At 45.5% G+C, this 21766-nt stretch overlaps 1 long non-coding RNA gene across 1 annotated transcript; it reads right to left on the bottom strand.

Moving 5' to 3' along the window:
• Positions 1 to 4362: 4362 nt before the first annotated feature.
• On the bottom strand, positions 4363 to 21669 carry LOC115086095. The gene is made up of 3 exons (XR_003855071.1): positions 21625 to 21669; positions 6823 to 7020; positions 4363 to 4708 (listed from the first exon to the last, which is right to left on the bottom strand). It is a non-coding gene; the product is annotated as an uncharacterized LOC115086095 (long non-coding RNA).
• Positions 21670 to 21766: the final 97 nt, after the last annotated feature.

Below are 21766 nucleotides of genomic sequence, written 5' to 3'. Positions count from 1 at the left end.
TGGTTTCTAAGAGAGATTGCATTACCACCACACACCAACTAACCTCTTCTTATTGTCTCCCTCATATCTAGGTGACTGACAACTTTGAACCAGGAGAACTGTTCTAACCCTGCCCTATGAACTACCCTGCTGCCCAAAGCAACAGCATATCTAACTGCTCTTCTCTGTTTTCTTCTTTACAGGTGCTAGAGGACATCCACTCAAAATCTGTCTCGTGATCCCACTGACTAACCTACAGATTGCTGCACATGTTCACTACAACAGGACCCACCATCAGATTAGGGTAGTCATTGAGAGAATCTTCGGCCTATTCAAAACTTGTTTCTGCTGCCTGAACAGATCTGGGGATGACTTCTCTACAGCCCTCTAAGGTCTGTGAGATCTTTCTAGCCTTCTGCATGCTTCATAACCTAGCCAGAACCAGAGGCCTGCCTCCTTCAGAAGGACTAGAAGATCATTTAGATCAAGAGAAGGAGGAGGAGTAAGAACTGAGTCAGGAGGAATTGCAGGGGATAAATTGCCAGATTTAATGGCAGACTATGTGTTACGTGTGTCGGCGGCGGCAGACCCGCAGTGTGGCCCTCTCACCTTCTTACACAGACTCCAGCTCCTGGTTCCTCCTTGCTGGCGGTGGTGGGCCACCGGCTTCGACCTCGGGCCACCCCCAGTGCCTCCGGCTCTGCCTTGGTCCCCAGTGCTGCAGCTCAAGATGCCATGGCCCATGGAGAGATGCCACTACTCGCGCCATGCACATCGCTGATCCTTAAGAAGAGCCCATGGCAGGAACCTGGCTGCAGCCCCGGATGATGACGTCAAACACTTTAGTGTATTTAAAGTCAGGCCTTGCTCTATAGTGTTGCCTTTGCAACAGGTCTCCTCACTATTCCAGTATTCCTTGCTACTAGAGAATCCTCTCTACTCTTCGTTCCTGACCTTCATTGTTCCCAGTTCTTGTCTTCTTCGTTCCTGCCCTGTCTATGTTTTGGACTGATTCTACAGATATCGACTTTGCTTTGCTTGACTACGCTTCAGCCTATCTCCAGACCCAGACCTCCACTACGCCTGACTACACTACTTCCTATCTCCAGACCCAGACCTCCGCTACGCCTGACTATGCAACTGCCTATCTCCAGAACCAGACCTCCGCTACACCTGACTATGCTACTGCCTATCTCCATACCCAGACCTCCGCTACGCCTGACTACGCTACTGCCTATCTCCAGACCCAGACCTCTGCTACGCCTGACTACACTATTGACTTCTCTGTGATCAGACCATTGCCTTGATTGACTAATGCTATTGACTTCTCCATGATCAGAACTCAACATTGCTTGCCACAGTCTCTGCTTTGCCCCTGATCCAAGCCTGTCATTGACGCCTCTCCTAGCCTACTCCCTGGACATGGACTTATTAGGCTTTGGCCTACCTTTGCTCGAGCGCCCCCAAGTCACCTCTGTTCCATTGGCGCCCGTGTTCCAGACTGTACCCAGTCCAGGGTAAGACACTGCCACCTATCGTCTGCTGTCTCTGGGCTGAACCAATCTCTCTTGTTAACTACCCTCGAGGCCCACCTAAGTCCTGCCGGCCCTGGAACCCAAAGGCTCAACCCGCGGGGAACGAGGGCTGGCATAGGTGAAGCTCCAGCAGCCTCTATCCTCAGCCCACTCCACCTGCCAACGGTGGGCACCCGTAGGTCCTCACCTATGGGTTACGTCAACCCCACCTCGGCCCAAGGGTCCACCTCCGATGCAACACTATGGAGAAAAGGAACACTCTGATACAAAGACAATTTAGAAAATGAATATGGATTTATTTACATGGTGTCATCAATGTGATGAGTAATATATTAAATGAAGTTAGTGCTTACTTGGCCACCCTCTTTTTAGGGGTGGAGGAAGCTCTGTTGCACTTGATTGTCCTATTCTGGCACTGTTCCTCAGAGGTGTCCTGGCTCAGTTGACGCTGACCTCAGAAGGTAGGGGACCTGGGGCAGTGGCACATCAATGGAGCTGTTGGAGGGGTCTGCAGAGAAAATGGACTGTCAGCTGTGGTGGCCTTTCCTCCTCAGATGGCATCTCTATGTGGTAGTGTTAGTAGTAGTGGTGATGCTGCAGTCTGTATGGGCAGAGGTGGTAGTGGTGGTGGCATTACAGAAAGTGGTACTATGATGGACGATGATGGCAGCATAGGTGGAGCATCCAAGGGGGCAGGTAGAACTCCAGCCTGGTGGTGCTGCAAATGTTGGTGGGGGCTGTATCCAGGGCGCCATATTATAGTATGGAGCTAGTGGGAGCTGTGGCTGGCAGGGGAGCATCCTCTGCAACATCTCCCACCACACTGCTTCCTGGGTCTCAGTTACATCACAAATGTCCCCTAGCTCCTGCTGAACACCCTGCATTTCCTGCCACATGTCCTGCATCTCAGTCCTGAGATCTTCCATCTCATTATCATTCTGGCATTCAAGTCTATTAAGTACCTCTCCACTGGCACCTCCCCTTCTTGAGGAGAGATGAGGTCCTCCTCTGCAGAGCTGGGCTCCTCCCGACCACCTGCCAGCTGCAAGTTTAACACAACTGAACCAAATCTAAATGCTGATGTAAGGATAAATAAGAGAAAGTTGGCAATGAGTGGAGAAACCTGCATGGCAAGTGACATGCAGGGCTATGTGTGACTCAGAAGAGTTTTGGCTATAGGATGTCCTTAAAGGGACTTTATTGTTCTAAAAAGTAAAATCATATCTAATAAAGAAATTTAAGTATGTAATAAATAATGGACACACACATCCAAGTAAGCTATCATGTTTCCTGTGCTGGAAATGTAAACTGCAAGTAATTTATGCTTCCAGCTCTTCTAACAGAAGCAGTGCTGGATTGCCAGGAGTAGGTGAGTATAGAGCTCACTCACATCAGGGAGATTTATTTTGCATTGGCAGGTGGGGGATGGGGATCGGGAGGGGTCAGAGGGGGTGCAGCTCATGTATTTTGTACTGCAGGTGAGTGGGAGGGGCCGGGGTTGGGAAGACAGATTAATAAATGATTTTAAATGGGGAAGGGGTGGGAGAGGGGCACAGTCTTGGGTCATCACAATTTTCATTAATATAAGAAAGGTTTGGGGACTGGGAGAATCATAACTCGATAGAGTCATATAATCAAATATAGGGGGGTAGGAACACAATTGGAACACAATCCCCTTTACTTTTTTTTTTTTGTTTTGTTTTGCTTTGACAGTGTTACTTGCCAGGATATCTTTTGAAGATGTATGGCTAAGTAGCAAGTTATTTGGCCACAAAAAGCTGGATCACTTTAGGCCTGCTCTAAAGCAGGTCTAGCTGGATAGAACTGAAATTTGCGTAGGTTAGTTTGATAAGTTGACTTTTCCCCAAAATGACCCTGGAATGCCTCTTTTTTATCCGGCCAGATAATAGTCGGATAATTACTTATCCAGCTAAATATATCTAGATAAGGGACTGAATATCTCAAATCTTACAATTTAGACAGATAACTTTAAGTTATCCATCTAAATGGCTTTTGAATATTGACCTCATAAACTTAAATGTGTACTGTAGCTGCTACTGTGACTTCCATATTGGTCCGTATTTTTGTATTCTACTGACATCTAGAAAGAGTAGCATGACTCTTTTCACTTCCTTAATGCACCTAGAAGTGGTGTGCTGCCACCAGACCCCAAAGTTCCCCAAAACAGGGATAGTCCATAAACTGCCATGGTACCCCCTTTTCATAAGGGAGCAATCCAGCCAGTGGGATATCCCTTGCCAGACAGCTCACAGCTTTGAAGAATAACAAGAACAGTAGGATGGGGCCAAATCTCTCCCTTATGAAAGAAAAACATTGGTTTACTTTGCTATTACATGTCCTAGAGGAAGTTCTAGCTCATAATTGCACATTCACTATACTTGGTTTAAGACATTCCTTGTTATTCTTGCCTATGATTTCAGTCTTGCATTATATTACTTTGGCAACATATGTGAATTTATCATGCTATAAATGGAATATACATCTGTGACCCACGTGGTCAATTTTCTCACCTACATTATTTAATGTTTATTTGGCTCCTTTGTGTTCCTTTATTGACCAATTAGGAGTAGAATTCAGAGTTTATGCAGATGACATGCAGCTGTTTTTTCGAGATATGGGGTCCCTTCTCAGCAGTAATTAAGCATATTTCAAGCTGTTTAATTATTGTTAACACCTGCATGAGTAGTAACAATTTATTATTAAACTTAACTAAATCTGAGGCAATATTTTTCCATCAGCCTTCTCTTTCTCCTCCTGATTTGTGATCAGTGAGGAATCTTGGATTTCTTTCTGATACCCATCTCAGTTTCAAAGATCATATTCAGTCTACGTTAAGATTATAATTTATTAATTTTGATGAATCGCTTTTCTTACACATGTTTATCAATGCGATGTACATAATTAGAAACACACATACCATACATTACAGCTAATAGTGATTATTTTAAACTAAAAATGCTTCGGCATGTACGTATTATTTTAGATCCCAGCAATTTTAGAACTATTGTTCAATCTTTTGTTTTATCGACAGTTGATTAATGTACTGTCCTTTATTCCAGCCTTCCTGCTGCTCATCTCCGGGTGCTGCAGATTTTACAGAATTCCGCTGCCCCTTAAGTCTTGCTCATCACAGGAACATGTGACACTGCTGCTGTTTCAACTTCATTGGCTTCCTATGCATCAGTGGAAAAAAGTACAAAGTCCTGATTTGCATTTTTAAATCTTTGAAAATGGAAAGCCCAAGATACCTGACTGGTCTGTTGAATAATTATTCCCCATTATGCTCCCAGGGAAAGTCCTTCTTGGCAGTACCTTTCCTTAAGATTAGCCATGGAACAAGAAATAGGGCTTTTTCAATAATAGGTCCCACCTTATGGAACTCATAGCCTGAGGCATTGCATTCTTTAGAAGATCTGGGAATCTTTTGTAAACATCTAGAGGTCCATATTCAAAAGCCATTTAGATGGCTAACGTAATAGTTATCTATCTAAATGGCTTACCCAGCTGTATTTAGCGGGGTAAGATAGGGGCATTCCGTGGACAGGCAGCTAGCATTCCAGGAAGGAGCTGAATTAGCTGGTTAAGTTATCCAGCTAACTTCAATATTTGCAGATGGTCAGCTAACCTAACCAGCTAAATCTGGTCGGGTGTACAGCAGTCCAAAAGTTAGTCAGTTAAACATAACAGGCTAACTTTAAGATAGCCAGCTATATTCACAGCATGACCATGCTGCTGAATATACCCTGTTAGTCAGATGTTTATCTGGCTAATGAGCCAAGCCACACAGCAGATAAAAATGGATCCCCTAAAGGCTTTCTTGTTTCAAGAAGCTTTTTCCCATTTTAATAACTAGGGATGTGAATCGTTTTTTGACGATTTAAAATATCGTCCGATATATTTTAAATCGTCAAAAATCGTTAGAAGCGATATTTAATAGGAATTCCCCCGATTTATCGTCAAAAATCGTAAATCGGGGGAAGGGGGAGGGGAAGGGGGAGGGCGGGAAAACCGGCACACTAAAACATCCCTAAAACCCACCCCGACCCTTTAAAATAAATCCCCCACCCTCCTGAACCCCCCCAAAATGTCTTAAATTACCTGGGGTCCAGTGGGGGGGTCCCGTTGTGATCTTCCACTCTCGGGCCACGGGTGCGTTGATAGAAATGGCGCCGGCGCTACCTTTGCCCTGTCATATGACCCCCTCCTGACCCCCACAAGACTTGCTAAAAGTCCAGCGGGGGTCCGGGAACAACCTCCTGCACTCGAATCGTGTTGCCGTATGGCCGGCGCCATTTTGCAAAATGGCGCCGGCCATATGGCCATATTGCCGTACGGCCGGCGCCATTTTTCATTACGGCAACACGATTCGAGTGCAGGAGGTCGTTCCTGGACCCCCGCTGGACTTTTGGCAAGTCTTGTGGGGGTCAGGAGGCCCCCCCCCAAGCTGGCCAAAAGTCCCTGGGGGTCCAGCGGGGGTCCGGGAGCGATCTTCTACGCTCGTGACGTCGGGGACAGGAACCAAAATGGCGCTGGTGCTACCTTTGCCCTGTCATATGACAGGGCAAAGGTAGCGCCGGCGCCATTTTCTATCAACGTACTCATGGCCCGAGAGTGGAAGATCACAACGGGACCCCCCCACTGGACCCCTGGTAATTTAAGACATTTTGGGGGGGTTCGAAAGGGTGGGGGATTTATTTTAAAGGGTCGGGGTGGGTTTTAGGGATGTTTTAGTGTGCCGGTTTTCCCGCCCTCCCCCGATTTTCAATTTACACGATATTTTAAAAAACAAAACCGCGACGATCCGATTCCCTCCCCCCCAGCCGAAATCGATCGTTAAGACGATCGATCACACGATACACATCTCTATTAATAACTGAATATTATGTGTGATTTGGTATTTTAAGTTATAATACAGAAGCTGCTCTATGTTGTTTTATAATGTATTGTTTTGAAATTGTTTTAATATGTTTTATATGCTGCTTAGATCAGATTGGTCTGTTATAGGCGATAAACAAATGTTTTTATATAAAATATATAAATACTGTATTCAGACATGCCTGTTGACTCTTGACCTATATGGAGGCCACTTTGGGGACCCCTCGCATCTCCCTATTCACACACTAACCTGCCCCATCCTATCCATATATCTCTAAAGCTCCCCCTAGCTAACCCCCATGTATATCCTAACCTGCCCTCACCACCATCCCCACATTCCTATAGCCTCCCTAGTGACCCCACTATGCACATCTTAACTTGCCTCCACCTCTGCTACCCACTATTTACTTACCCTATGTGAATATGATACCTAGTGGTTAAATTCCTACTGCAAAACTTTCCAGGCCTGCTTGTTCTCACAGCGGTTCCTCCACACTTCCAGAATGGGGAACAGCATCCTCCTGTGCTCCACCATCAGGGACCCCAGGCAGGTGATGTCCCTGGCGCTGAAATTGGACTGTCTTACTGGTGGTGGCATCACAGAATGAACCTGTCACCGAAGAACCGGAAGTTGCACACTTGCAGAAGCATACACGTGTATAATACGCATGCAAAGATGTACACAAATGAGAAACCACATGCAAATATACACAACGCTGTTCCTGATAATGCTATACTATTTATACCTTAAGCACGCGGCGTGCCATGCTCTTTCCTTGCGGGGGTGATTGTACTCAGAGCTAGTCTGAGTGTCTCAAATCTGTATTCAATTGCTAGCTACTTTGATAGAATTTTCCATTGAAAAAGATATTTGTTTGATTTTGCTGCAGTGCCAGCTAGCCAGGCTTTTTTTGACCGCAATTTTTTTTTATTCATCTCAGATGGTCTCTCTGTCTGTCCCACTGAGACAAGCTGCTATCAGTGGCATTTTGCTGCTTATTTTACCCCCTGGGGTAGGTTGCAAGCAGGATTTGGGTGTTGTGGATTGGAGATATATTCAATTTCCAGCTAGTTTGATAGAATTTTCCAATGAAGAAGATATTACTTCGTTTTTGCTGCTGTGCAAGCCAGGCTTTTTTTTTTAACTGCAGTTTTGTTTATTGAACTCAGACTGTCTCTCTGTGCTCTTTTAAGCCAACAAGGCAGTGCACTGGGCATCAGTGGGCATTTTTGCAGATTCACATATATTGGGACAGCGTTGCTGTTTGAAGCCAAATCCCCAGGAGGCCTCTTTAGTAGTTACAAGTTTGGTATGGGCACATACAGTAGTCCCAGTAGTAGTGTACATCCAGGCACTGCTTCGTGGGCCTGTGGGCAGTTTTGCAAACTCACATATATTGGGACAGCAGTGCTCTTTGAAGCCAAATCCCTAGTAGGTCTCTTTTATGGTTACAAGTATGGTCTGTCCAGGCCTTATGACCCTACAAGGGCTTGACCGCTAATGCTGTGCCTGTCTGTCCAGGCCTTATGTCCCTACAAGGGCTTGACCTCTAATGCTGTGCCTGTCTGTCCAGGCCTTACATCCCTACAAGGGCTTGACTTCTAATGCTGTGCCTGTCCATCCACTATCCAGGCTTTACGTCCCTACAAGGGCCTGACCTCTATTGCTGTGCCTGTCCATCCACTGTCCAGGCCTTACGTCCCTACAAGGGCTTGACCTCTAATGCTGTGCCTGTTTGTCCAGGCCTTAAGTGCTACAAGGGCTTAACCTCTAATGCTATATCTGTCCATCCAGGCCTTATGTCCCTACAAGGGCTTGACCTCTAATGCTGTGCCTTTCCGTCCAGGCCTTACATCCCTACAACGGCTTGACCACTAATGCTGTGCCTGTCCATCCAGTCCTTATGTCCCTACTAGGGCTTGACCTCTAACACTGTGCCTGTCCGTCCACAGTCCAGGCCTTACGTCCCTACAAGGGCCTGACCTCAAATGCTGTGCCTATCTGTCCAGCTTGGAGCTTGGATATTTCATATGCTCAATAGTTTTCTTGACCTTCATAATATGGGTCATTTTCCCTAGATGTTTCTTAGGTGCCAACATTAATGTTTCTAGTACTATAGAAAACTGGTGTGGTTGTACTCTAGTTCATCATCTGTGTTCCCATAGTTTACAGAGGCACTGTAGGGTTCAAAGTCAACATAGGTTGATATTGTAGATTTGGACTTCAGTAGCAGTTTTCTTATTTCTGAGAGCTCTTTACGTTCCTTTGTCATCAGCTGAAGTGCATAAGTACTGTTAATAGCTTTTGGGTATTCACTAGACGCCAATGGAACCACAAAATGTAGGGGCCAACCCATTTCAGGGAGCCCTTTCCTGCGCAAAGGAAAGGGAACTCTCCCCGGGTATAGCCAGCCTATCTCTTAGCACCCTCTGACCCATGTTGAACCGCTGTTCACATGGAAACCTCCTCCATGTTGACTCGCCATGCTTGAAGGCTCATGCTCCACTCTAGGGGCCAACCCATTGTAGGAAGCCCTTTCCTGCGCAAAGGAAAGGGAACTCTCCCCGGGTGTAGCCAGCCTATCTCTTAGTACCCGTTGACCCATGTTGAACCAGAGCCGCTGTTCACACGGAAACCTTCTCCACGTCGACTCACCACACTTGAAGGCTCGTGCTCCACTCTAGGGGCTAACCCATTCTAGGGAGCCCTTTCCTGCACAAAGGAAAGGGAACTCTCCCCGGGGTCAGCCTGTCTTGCCCATATCAAAACCACAGGGACCAGACTACCTCCGCTCTGCCAGCTTGTCTTGCCCCTATCAACTATCTGCCACTCTGCCTTGCTGCCATACACCAGACAACTCACTCTACTCCTTGTGGTGTTCTTTCCACTATCATGGTTCCTCAGTGTGTTGGTGCTAGTCTTTCTGTTGCTTTGTCCCTTTATCGGCGCCTTATGGTTTTTTCTGACACTCTTTCTGCTTGCTATGTTCCCCCTTCATTGTGCTGTAGGATGTTGATGCCACTTGTCTTGCCACTTTGCCTGTCGTGCTGCCTTCGAGGGTTCATGCAACTGTTATTGGTGCTCTCTTATGAAGCTGTGGTGTGTTTTTGACACTCTCGCTGCTGCTTTGTACCTCTGTTAAAGCACTCTTGACACTCCTGGTACTCCTTTGCCCCTTTACAGTGCCTTAGGCTATTCATGTCACTTTGGTGCCACTTTGCCACTCCAACATTGCTCTATGCTTCAATGGCAAGAGGAAATGTGGAAAAAAGGATTTGCATCCACAAAAAAGCAGGGGAGTAGCTTGCTTGTTATGGCAGTTATTACCCCAAACCAAATAAGCCTGCTTGTTACGGCAGTTACTACCCCAAACCAAATAAGCCTGATACTTCACTTTCAATGCATATCCAGCATAGCTCTCTGCTTCAACGGTAGGGGGAATGAAGAAAAGATGACTTATATTCAGACAACTACCAACAAGGACCGAATTACATAGTCTGGGTAAAACAAATAATCATGGGTGTAGCTTGCTTATTACGGTGGTTACTACCCCGAATCAAGCCTGATACTTCACTTGGAATACATATCCAGCGCAGCTCACTGCTTCAGTGGCAGGGGGAATGAAGAAAAGAGGATTTATATTCAAACAACCAACAAGGACTAAATTGCACAGGCTGGGTAAACAAGCCTCACTGGTGGTGGCATCGCGGAATGAGCCTGTCCCCGAAGAACTGGAAGTTGCACGTTGCAGAAGCATACACGTGTATAATACACATGCAAAGATGTACACAAATGAGAAACATCATGCAAATATACACACAATTTTCACTCACAGCATGGATATAAAGTTACACATATTTTATATCATGCATGCACTTGTGCATGCATGATATAAAATTCATGAACATGAGTGTGCGAGCCCATATGCGCATAATTATTGGCTTGCATACAATTCTTTTAAAGTTATTCTCCCTGTGGTTATTTTATGTGGTTTTTATTTTTGCTCCAGCCTCTCCTACCCATCCCTAAGAAAATCTTTAGTTGTGTGGGCATACTGCATATGCTCATTCAAAATCAAAGAGTTGTTGGAATGATGGGTTATTTTCACTTCTATGCACCCTGAGCCCTGGTCTATTTTCTCGTAGCCATTTACGTGCATAAAACACATGTAAATGGCTTTGAAAATTAAGCCCTATGTGCTTATTAGCTTGAGCAGTCTGGTTACGTTTTCTGGATAAAATGAGGTCTTTAATCAATTCTGGGGTGGCTGTTTACTGTGTTGATAAATGGAAGAATTTTAGCTTCCAATGTTGTCAGGTTGACATTTTAAAATCATTAGCATGGTTTTGAAAAAAAAAACATGCTTCCTGTCTGGAAAGTGCTTTATAAATATGTAAGGCAGTAGAACAAAACTTGATTTTCTTTCACAAATAGAATAACTTTCAAACAACCGTGTGCAGCAGCATGTACACACACTTATGACCATGCACAGATTTACAATAGTATTTTATAACCTGCACATATCAGATATGCATATCTTTACTCTGCAACATATGTATGTATGCTTATGCACATACTTTTCGTACCTGTTTTTAAAAATATCTGCACACATATTTTATTTACAAAAATAAAGTAGGGCTTACTTGTGTAAAACATGCATGCATAATTGCAATTACCCGTTTTAACAATTGCTCCACCAGTTTGCCTAGTCCTTCTCCAGGTCATGGAGAAGCTTCTGGTTCTTCAGTCTGAACTCTCCACAGTTCACCCAGACCTCTCACTCAGCCAATAGTACTCAAAATAAACACATTTAATGTCACTTGCATAAGATAGTTGGCACCTTACACGCACCGAGCCTCCCCCCTTCCCTTCCCCCTAACCTGACCTTCCCACCCCTTCCCCTAACCTTCCCCCCCCCCCCCCGCCCTACTCTAACATCCCCAAAAAATGTTTATCTTACCTTTTGCGCCTGCCTCTGGGCAGACACAAGTTGTGCGCACCTGCAGCCTGCCGGCATGCAATCCTCCAACAGAGCACTGTCCCCACCCCTGCCCCACCCCCACCCCCACCCTGCCCCAGGACCGCCTCCTCCCCGACTCTTTTTGCAAGCCCCGGGACTTACACGTGTCTCGGAGCTTTGCGCGTGTCGACGGGCCTTTTTAAAATAGGCCCGGTGCGCGTAGACCGTTACGTGCGTCAATCCTCTGGATTTACGCACATGACCCTTTTAAAATCCGGCCCTATGAGTCTCTAAACAAGAACCATAAATCTCAAATTTAACTGAAGCATCTAGGAAAAAGTCACATAACTGAGAAACTTACCCCTTCAAGATGGATTACACTCTTGTAAGGAATGCCCCAGATCTTCTAAAGTTATGTGCTTGCGTATAGTACCAACTCTGTCTCTCTGTGAGGGAAGGGAACTGGGGCCAATTTTGGGGAAATGACCAGTAAGTCCCCTTTATCATCACCTGTAGTAATACTCTCTCGGACTGCTGCATGAATCTAGGACTTCGACGAAGATTTAGGGAGATGTGAATTGAGTCCCATTTCATATAGTCCATTCAAATCCAACCCACCAGCAGCAGCCTCCTTATAACTGAGAGAGTCCAGGGTGGCTGTTAAACTAGTGTCCACCCAAGAGAAGCAGCTGGAGATAGTGGCCAAGGAGAAATCTGATTCATGGGGCTAAAAGAACAATCAGACACTATATCACTTGTTCCTACTATCATTGATGTCCCTCGTAGAGCAGCCCCAGAAAGATGACAATTTAAGATGGATACCCAAGAATCCAAGGACCCTCTCATGGTAGCCAGGGTCTCAGTGGGAAGGGGCATGATTTTACCTTTCCTTTTTTTGCCCATCTACCACCATAAGGAAGAGAACCCAACCACAGTAACTGCTCAAATCCAAATTCTGAAAAAAAGTACAGTACTTGTGATCAACTTGAGACCTCCCACTTTCTCCCACAGTGCCCCCTTGGACTCAAGCTTTAGGACGCATACCAGTGGCTGCGCACACAATGGGTTGCTGGTTTTATAGCAAGTCCAATCACAATGACTTCAGCAGGGGGATTCAGTACCTCTATCTCCTGTCCGAAATAGGTGACTGGAACAACAGATGATCCCCTCATGACAAACTGCAGTTGTTACCGGTAATTCTAGGCCCCTCAACTATGCGCTTTGGTTGCAAGTTTTATAGCAAGTCTGGTTACAATATGATAATGGCAGGAGTCAGAGAGGGGGTGATTGGTGTCTTCATCTCTTGCCCAAAGCAGGTGATCAGAATGGCAGATGATCCCCTCATAGCAAACGGCAGGTCTTCCAGTAATGCCAGGCCCATCCTTGGAGAGGTTTTAATACAAATCAAAGATAGTTAGTTCTTGTCATCAGAGTTATCTGCTAGCACAGGAGTCCTCACTCTACAGCCTGCATGCCGGACCTGGCCCACCAATCTCATTTGCCCTGCCTGCTGTGCTTTTTCTTTGCACGATTGGTTTCAGCCCATAATGATTTTTTTTTTTTTACCCAGAGTGGTGGCAGAAAGGCTGCTGGGGAGAAGAGATCTGGGACTCTCCCCATTGAAGGATGCCACTGGCAGGAAGGACAGGCTCCACCAATGTAAGGACTCTGGATAAATGATTGAGGGGAGGGTTATAAGAATGAAGAGAAAGGAGGGGAGGCAATGAGAGGGAATGAAGGAGGGGAAGGGGAGTAGTGAGAAGAGAATGGAGTTAGTGAGGGGTGGGAAGGGGATGCAGTAGAATGAAAAAGGTGAGAGGAGAGTGGGGTTAGGAAAATGAGAAGAGAGATGGTAGGGAGAAGAGGGGAAGAGACTGGTGAGGGAATGAAAGGGAAGGGAGGGGACTAGGGTGAGAGAAAAGTGGGATGAGAGGGAAGGAGGGGAGCAGAGAGGAGTAGAATAAGAAGGGGGACTAGGGTAGAGGAATGTGGGCTGAGTGAGAGGGAAAGGAAAAGAGAGGAGGAGAAGGGAGAGGGTGAGAATAAAAAGTAAGGAGATAAAGGGGTGTTCACACACATACACTTCAGAGGGGGGCTGATTCAGGGGAAGGGTAAGCCAGGGAGCAGGGTTCTCAGGCATATGACAAGATTGCCAATTGCCAAGAAATCTATGAATATTATTACTATCATGTTATCTGCCACAGTCCGGGAACCCTGTTTTCCCCATTTTCCAGTATTTGGAATCATCCAAAAAAAGTCAGATATGCCCCCTCCCTCCTCCCACACCACACACACATTCTCAGGAAACCATGCACTAATTTTTAAGCAAATAAGTGCTTTCCCTGAGTACAGTGTTCACATCTCTTTCTTTATATGCACCCATAATCTCTCTTGCACTAGAATAAAAATGGAAGTACAGGGTTTTTCAGTAATAAGGCTCCAGTTGAAAGGGGATTGTGGATACAAATAATATTCATAGGGGAGAGAATTGTCATCCATTCCTAAAACCCTATTTTTTTGTGTGTCTGATGTAAATATAGCTTGGGGCTCAATGCAGAGGGCATAAAATAGTCTTTGCACTGTTTCTGAACAATATGCATTAATAATTTTTTTTAAATATAGTGGATATAGAAAGTCTACACCACCTTGAACATTTTTCACATTTTGTTGTGTCAGTGCGACAGACTTGCATGCATTTAAATGAGGAGTTTTTCTCACTCAACAGCATACCATATGCCACATCTTTCAGCACCAAAAATGTTTTATTGGGGGACAAACCAAATATGTATAAATAAAAGTGAAATACAATTGGTTAATTCTCCATCCCCTTGAGACAATACTTGGTGGAACTATCTTTGGCAGCAATTACAGCTGTGAATCTGTTGGGTTTGGTCACCACCAAATTTGCACACCTAGATTTGTCAATATTAGATCATTCTTCTGTGATGGATGCTTTGATCCATCATAAATAAACTTGCCCATGCACAACTCTAAGGGTAATCATTAGCAATTTTTTTAACTCTTTATTAAAAGAATTTTTAATTTACAAACATAACAATAGTTTGTAACAGAAATATGCGGAAATTAAAAATTTCAGAAAACTACTAAGATAAATTTCAATGAAGTAAAAATGCACTCCAAGCAGAAATTCAGAAAACAAAAGTCGGGGGAGGAGAAGGAAAATTTAAGGGAGAATATACCAGAAACACTTTATTAAGGAGTAAAGGTATAACAGTACATCCTGCGTTAATAACTAATAAATCAAGGAAGCACAAGGGAAGAAGTAAGTGGCCTATGGGACTCAACAAAAGATTTTAGCTGTTCAGGAAGGAAAAAAAAATGAAACATTTGTCTCCTTTTTTAATTATACATTTGCATGGAAAATGAAAAACAAAGGAAAAACCTAAAGAAACAACATCCTGACGGGAAGATAAAAAAATCTTTTTGCCAAATTTGAGTAGTAGAGGTTAAATCAGGAAAACTTTTAACAGATGAAGCAAAAAAGGTAACAGGACACTTCCTAAAGTAATTTCTCATTACAGTATTTAAATCTAATGAGGAAATAAAGGAGACCAATAGAGTACCTTGATCAATAACTTCCAAAGAAGAAAATTAGATAAATCATTTTGAAAGGAAACATTAGGTACAGATCCAGAGGATATAGATTTAGGGAGAAAATAACATGTATTAACACAGATGGTAAATTTTCAGGTGTAAATCCCAAAACCTCTTGAAAAAATGTCTTTAAAGTTATAAAGGGAATTTCTCCATCAGCTCTAGGAAAGCTGAGGAACCACAAATTGAGAAGCCTAACATTATTCTCCAGGTATTCAATTTGCCTAGAAAGGGCCACACGATCCTTCACAGTGGCTATGTTGAATTCCTGGACTGTCCTAATGGTATCTTCAACAATAGAAACTCTAGAGGACACAGAATTAACCTGGGTCTGTAAGTCTGACAGGTTCTGTTGAAAATTAGAAGAAAAATGATCCATCTTTAAATTAAGAGTATTAAGTGAAGACCTGAAGCCAGCCACAAGATCTCAAAGGGCTTCCAAAGGCACCACCGCTGGGTGAGCTGAAATCATTAAGAACTCACCGCTTTCGATATCCCCTGCAGGTAGGGAAGATAAAGATGGTAGCAAACTCATCCTGGGGGCCAAGCTCAACTCCAAAACCATTTCTCCAGTCACTGAAGTGTTCTTAAAAGGTCATTCACAAGGAGGCCCAGTGATACTGAATACGGAAGAGGAGCCCAGCCCAAGCGATAAATCACAGAGAGGAACCCCCTCCACTGCAGGCGCCAAAATTACATCATCACAGGTCTCCGTAGAGGTGCTCCCCCACAAAGATCTATGCGCAGGGGGTGGTCGATGATCTGGACACACACGGTTCTCCCAAACCGCACTGCACATCAGATTCCTCGGTTCCTGACAATGCTGGTGAGGACATGAAGCAAGTTATTGCCAGTTGCTGTATGGAAGAGGGGAGAGGTTCCGGGGGGAAAAACCAAATCTTCCCCTTACGCTTAGGAGGCATCTCAATCAGTAATACAGAAAATCAATGGAGACTCAAGACAGAAAAATGCCACACCTCCTCTCTATACCATCATCTTGTCTCCTCCCATCATTAGCATTTTTTCACACTATATCGACAGGTTTATCCCACTCAAGAGTTTGGGGATTGGTCAGCTATGCCCTATAAAACCTGACTGAACATGTGCAGAGTATAGCTGTAGTTCTGGATTTTGGAGTTAGAGGAGTGTTTTTTGCAAGAACTTTTGTAGGCCTCAACTTTGGGCAATAAGGATTTTGTCCTTACTATTTTATTTATTTTTTTAAGGTTTATATTCCGCTTTTTGCACTTTTTTCAGCACTTCAAAGTGGATTACATTCAGGTACTGTAGGTATTTCCCTATCCCCAGAGGGCTTACAATCTATATATGTATCTAGTGCCATCATGGACCTAGACGGGACCTGTCTTTGAGAGCAGAGAAGAGAAAAGAAAAGAAAAGAAAAGAGAGTTTTTGACTTTTTGAGAGAGTTGGTTTCTTGGCCTGCTCCCAGCTCAGGAGGGAACCACCCCTGCCTGAGGGATATGGGATAGGGTGCAGCTTTGCCCTGTGACCAGTCTAAATGGGGACTGTAGCTCCATTTTGAAGAGTTTGGGGTTTTTTCTATTTTTGTTGGGAGGAAGCACCAGGCGCGAACAAAAGTACGCTGGATTTTATAAGATACGCGCATAGCCGCGCGTATCTTATAAAATCCGGGGTCGGCGTGCACAAGGGGGTGCACATTTGTGCAACCTGCGCGCGCCGAGCCCAGCTCGCACTGCCTGTTCCCTCAGAGGCCGCTCCGATTTCGGAGCGGCCTCGGAGGGAACTTTCCTTCGCCCTCCCCCCACCTTCCCCTCCCTTCCCCTACCTAACTCACCCCCCCGGCCCTATCTAAACCCCCCCCCTTACCTTTGTCGGCAAAGTTACGCCGGCTGCCCCGCTCCGTGGTCCGGTCCTGGGGGCTGTTCTGGAGGCCGTGGCCACGCCCCCGGAATGCCCCCAGGCCGAAACCACGCCCATGTCACTGCCCCCCGAAACGCCGCGTCATCCCGCCACGCCCCCGCCACGCCCCCGACAGGAAGCCCCGGGACTTACGCGCGTCCCAGGCCTCTGCGCGCGCCGGCGGCCTATGCAAAATAGGCTCGCTGGTGCGCGAGGGCCCTGCGCGCGTAAATCCAGAAGGATTTACGCGCGCAGGGGTTTTAAAATCTGGCCCTTGAAGTTTTCCTTTGTCTTGTATCAAGAGATTTCAACTTCTTTTTTTGTAATTTATAACTCTGGTCAAGTTTTCCTAAATTACAGTAAAATTTTATTTCAACACTACTTCAAGTGTCTAGCATGCTACTTTCAAGCTCAAGGACATGCCAGCTGAGACAGCAAGGAGTGAATACATCTGAGATATTGATTGTGCAGTATGAGAGACTGATCCAGGGTTCCATCCCAGTGGTTTTTCTTCCTCCCTGCTGGAAGAACCCTTGCAGCACAGTGGCCATTCGATTAAGTGCATGGAAAGAGGTCCAGGATAAGATTGTCCCTGTAACTATTGTGTGCCCCTGTATTTCAGGAATCACCTGAAGAGGGGAGTTACACTTTTTTGCAAAACTATTCAAGCATTGTCAATTTCCTTGAGGAGCATTGATGGATAGCAATCCTTAAGTCATGCCACAGATTTTCAGTTGGATTGAGTTTGGGGATCTGACTAGGCCGCCAGGAAATTAATCTTTTTGTTCCTTAGCGTCTCCAGTGAGCTTTGGCTATGTGCTTTGAGTTGTTGTCATGCTGAAAAGTGAACTTCTATCTCAGTTTCAGTTTTTTTACAGAGGGCAGCAGGTTTTCATTTGTTTTTCAGTACTCTTCTCCATTCATTGTCCCTTTATCGTGACAAGTGCCCCAGTTCCTGCCAATGAGAAACATCATCAAAACATAATTCTGCCACCTTAATGCTTCACAGAAGGGATGGTGATTTCTGGGTGATGTGTTGTGCTGGGTTTATGCCAAATGTAACACTTTGCATTCAGGCGAAAAATATCTATATCAGTTTTTTCAGACCACACAATGTTTTGCCACATGACAACACTATCCCCCGAGTTTTCCTTTTTAGACTTCAAATGGAATTTAAGGTGGACTTTTTGGAAGTACCTTCCTTCTTGCTTAGGATATTGTTGTCTTATGCACACTTTGACTAGCTTTGGTCATGGAAGCCTTTAGTTCTTTCAAAGTTGTTATTGGCCTCTTGGTTGCCTCTTTGATCGGTCTCTTTCTTGCATGGTCATCCAGTTTGGAGGGATGGCCTGATCTAAAAATGGTCTGCAAAGGATATTTAAGGATTTTTGCAATTCTTTTATACCCATCCTCAGATGTGTGCCTTTCCACATCTTTGTCCCAGATGACAATGCTGAAGGCCACAAATGCAGATAATGCAAAGCTGAAGTGGCACAGGAAACTGGTTGCCCTTGTGATAAAGGTGAGGGAGAAAGCAAAGATGGGTTTGAAGGAGAGGGAGGGCTGAAGGTTGAGGGATGGGTGGGTGAAGGGATGATTGGGTAAAAGGTAAGGGGAAAAGGCCAGGGAAGAGTGGTGTTTCAAGAACAACAGTCATTTAGCAGCAAATCTTTTGCATGTTTCAGCTAGTTATCAAATATATTCCTTTTCACATGGTAGATCATTCTGCAAACTTGCATTATCTCCTCAAAATACACAGCCCTTAAAAATCAAATTATTGCACAGAGATATAGTCTGGTATGCAAGCATCCAAAACAAGTTGCCTCATTTTCAAACGTAGAGATCCCTTGGATCCTTAGCAGGAACTAGTGTGGGATTAAACCACTTTTTGTTTTTGGAGGCAACATAACTATAGTGTGGGTATAGAACTCCCCCATGTGGAAGAGAGCATTTGATAGATTCCTCTTGTATATAAAACCAGACCATCATCTTAGGGTGTGGAGCCTTCTGGTTCCCTTCTTATGCTCTCCCCTGTTTTCCTAATTGATTTAAGTTGTTGAGCCTCCATGAGGATTTTCAGTTACTTTTTGATATGGGAGTTTTATTTCACTCTCCCTATCTATTCAATTTTTGAGTTCCTGAGCCTTAAAAGGCAGAGGTTGCTTCAGTCAGAAGGAACCTGGAGAACTGTCAGTATCCAGAGGGAGGGGTGAATTACAGCCATCCAATGGAGAAGAAGGGGAAAATGGAGAAAGAGTTGCAATGGCCCCCCACCAGGGCCCATGAATATCTACTGGAGATTTGGTTGAGAGGAGTAACAGGAGTATCATTCTGATACTGGAAGGGAGAAGAGGAGTATAATTGGTGCCATTCAAGGGAGGCTTTTAATAAAGATTTGTATTCACATTGCAGCTATGATTGATTTTATGTTAATTATTTTAATTGCGCTTGATTTTATTGTGTAACCCCACCTCACTGTGCAATCCTCGCACAGGTGAGGCCATAAACTTACTTGTACTCGTTGGGGGCAGGTACCCAGGCTAGCTATACTACTTTCCTTCCTTCCCAGGATGTAGGTTCGATAGACTTAGGGATGAATGGAGTCCTCTCGGTTCCCAGTGTGAGGTGGCTAATTCTCTCTTCCTGACTTCTTTAGTGATGTTATAATTAATTTTCTTTGTGTGCTGGGATGCCAAAGAAAAACTGGAGTCACTGTGTTAGTGTCCAAAAACAATTCTTTACTGATGACAATGTATGGACATGGCACAACTCTTAGTCCACAGCAGCACAGTGTAATAATTTGTTACAATTTCGTCCTCAATCTATGCAGGAATTTCTAGAGCCAGAGCAGGGGGAATCCTATCCTCCAGGGCATGGAGTAATAGGGTCCCCAAGTGGACAGGGCATCCTTTGTATGGGCAGAACCACCCTTTTCAACTGGCCTGGATATAAAATTACTGTCTCTGCACTGAGAGATAAAACTCTCTCTCTTCCCCAAAGTTTTTAAAGAATCATCGGATGGGTGTCCTTTTGAATATTAGGCTTTGCCTTTACTCACTATTTGGATGATTCAAACTTTTTTTTAATTCAAATCCCTAATGGGAGGGATCCCCTGGAGCAGGACCTTTTGGGCTCCAGTCAGGCAGGAAGGACAATCAAAACTACCTCCTGGGCGGTGAAATTAACCTTCTCAAAAACTGAAGATAACACTAGGTTCCCCTTACAGTGGGTCACCACCGCTTCTGTGGTAGGTCTTCCCTAACCTGCACAGCCCCAAACCCAGGGATCCCCAATCCCTGTGCCCAGGAGGAATATAGGTTCCAGTAAGGCCCCTACTACTTAAAAGGTTAAAGTCCAAAAAATGCATTCAGAGAGAAAAGTCCCACCAGACAGGTTGTGTACTGGCTAGGCAGAAACTCTCCTCTGGCTGGGCCTGTAAAATAACAAAAACGAACTAGTCACTCTACCTCTGCAATTTGTACAAACGAAAAGGACTGCCTCCTGAGCTGTAGCTGGGGAGCTGTTATAGACTATTACAAGTGGGACGGCCATTCCAGAATCCACAAGAGCAGGATCTGAATTTGAACGGAACCTCCCATTAGCCATCCTACTCTAACTGGAGGACTGATACTAAACACCTTGGATTTACTGGTAACAGAACAGAGTGTCTGATACAATTCTAATGTATTACATTATACCACCTTGTTTTAATCCATCGTTTTTGTACTTCACCCAGCATAACTTTGATCTAGGTGGATGATAAATGCTTAAATAAATAAATAAGGAGTTCAGACTACATGGAAAGGTAGGAGATTACATGACCGAGTAAAATGGATTTAACCTCGGGCCAATCCTGTAAAGTGCGGCTGCATTTACCCTGCTCCTAAGCCGCTTTTAACTCACGTTCCGGCCGCGTTAGCCCTTCCTGCGATCCCGAATCCCCTATAACCTACTCCTACCGCGTCCTAAATTCCCCGGGCAACCCCTTCCGCCCGCGGCATGTATATTGCATGCAAACGAGCGAATTAGCGCGATATTGCATGCAAACGAGCGAATTAGCTATTCCCCTAGCATCCCGTAACCCGCGCCCCGACTAACGCTACCTTTCCCTGCCGCTTTGTCGCGCGTTTAACCTGCAAACTTACCGCCTACCCTGACCCAGGCGGTAGAGGCAGGGGTCAGGGTAGGTGGCAAGCTTTCCTCCGGCCCCCGCTCACCTGCCCCGGCCGCGATCATGGGTGCCGGTCTCCGTGGCAGCCCCAGTCCTCTCCCCTCCTCCCGAAGCCAAAAAAAAAGCTTTTTTTTTTTTTTGGCTTCGGGAGGAGGGGAGAGGACTGGGGCTGCCACGGAGACCGCTTTCCCCCGTGCAAGTAAGTTGTTTCGCCGCTTGTCTCTTCTCCCCCCTCCCGGAGCAGGGCGCGAAAAGCCGCCTTGCTCCGGGAGGAGGGGGGACACTGACAGCGGCGAAGCTTTCCCCCAGCCCGGACACCGGCGAAGCCAGAAGATAGCGGCGGAGAAACGGCGAAACGACTGTCAGTGTCCCCCCTCCTCTCGGAGCAGGGCGCGAAAAGCCACCTTGCTCCGGGAGGAGGGGGGACACTGACAGCGCACAAGCAGCGATGGAGAAACGGCGAAACGACTGTCAATGTCCCCCCTCCTCTCGGAGCAGGGCGGAAAAGCCGCCTTGCTCCGGGAGGAGGGGGGACACTGACAGCGGCAAAACTTTTCCCCAGCCCGGACACCGGCAAAAAACTTACTTTTTTGCAGCCACGAGCACGAACACGATCTGGCCTGCCTTAGCTCCTCCCGACAAGATGGCCGCCTGCACGGGGAAAGCGTGCAATTGGCCGCTGAAGACGTGACGTCACGACATCACGTCTTGAGCGGCCAATTGTACTC

The sequence above is a fragment of the Rhinatrema bivittatum genome, chromosome 2 (genome assembly GCF_901001135.1).
Source record: "Rhinatrema bivittatum chromosome 2, aRhiBiv1.1, whole genome shotgun sequence".
Classification (NCBI taxonomy): domain Eukaryota; kingdom Metazoa; phylum Chordata; class Amphibia; order Gymnophiona; family Rhinatrematidae; genus Rhinatrema; species Rhinatrema bivittatum.
The sequence above is the reverse complement of the archived record's forward strand: the minus strand, read 5'-3'. Positions and strand labels throughout refer to the sequence as shown.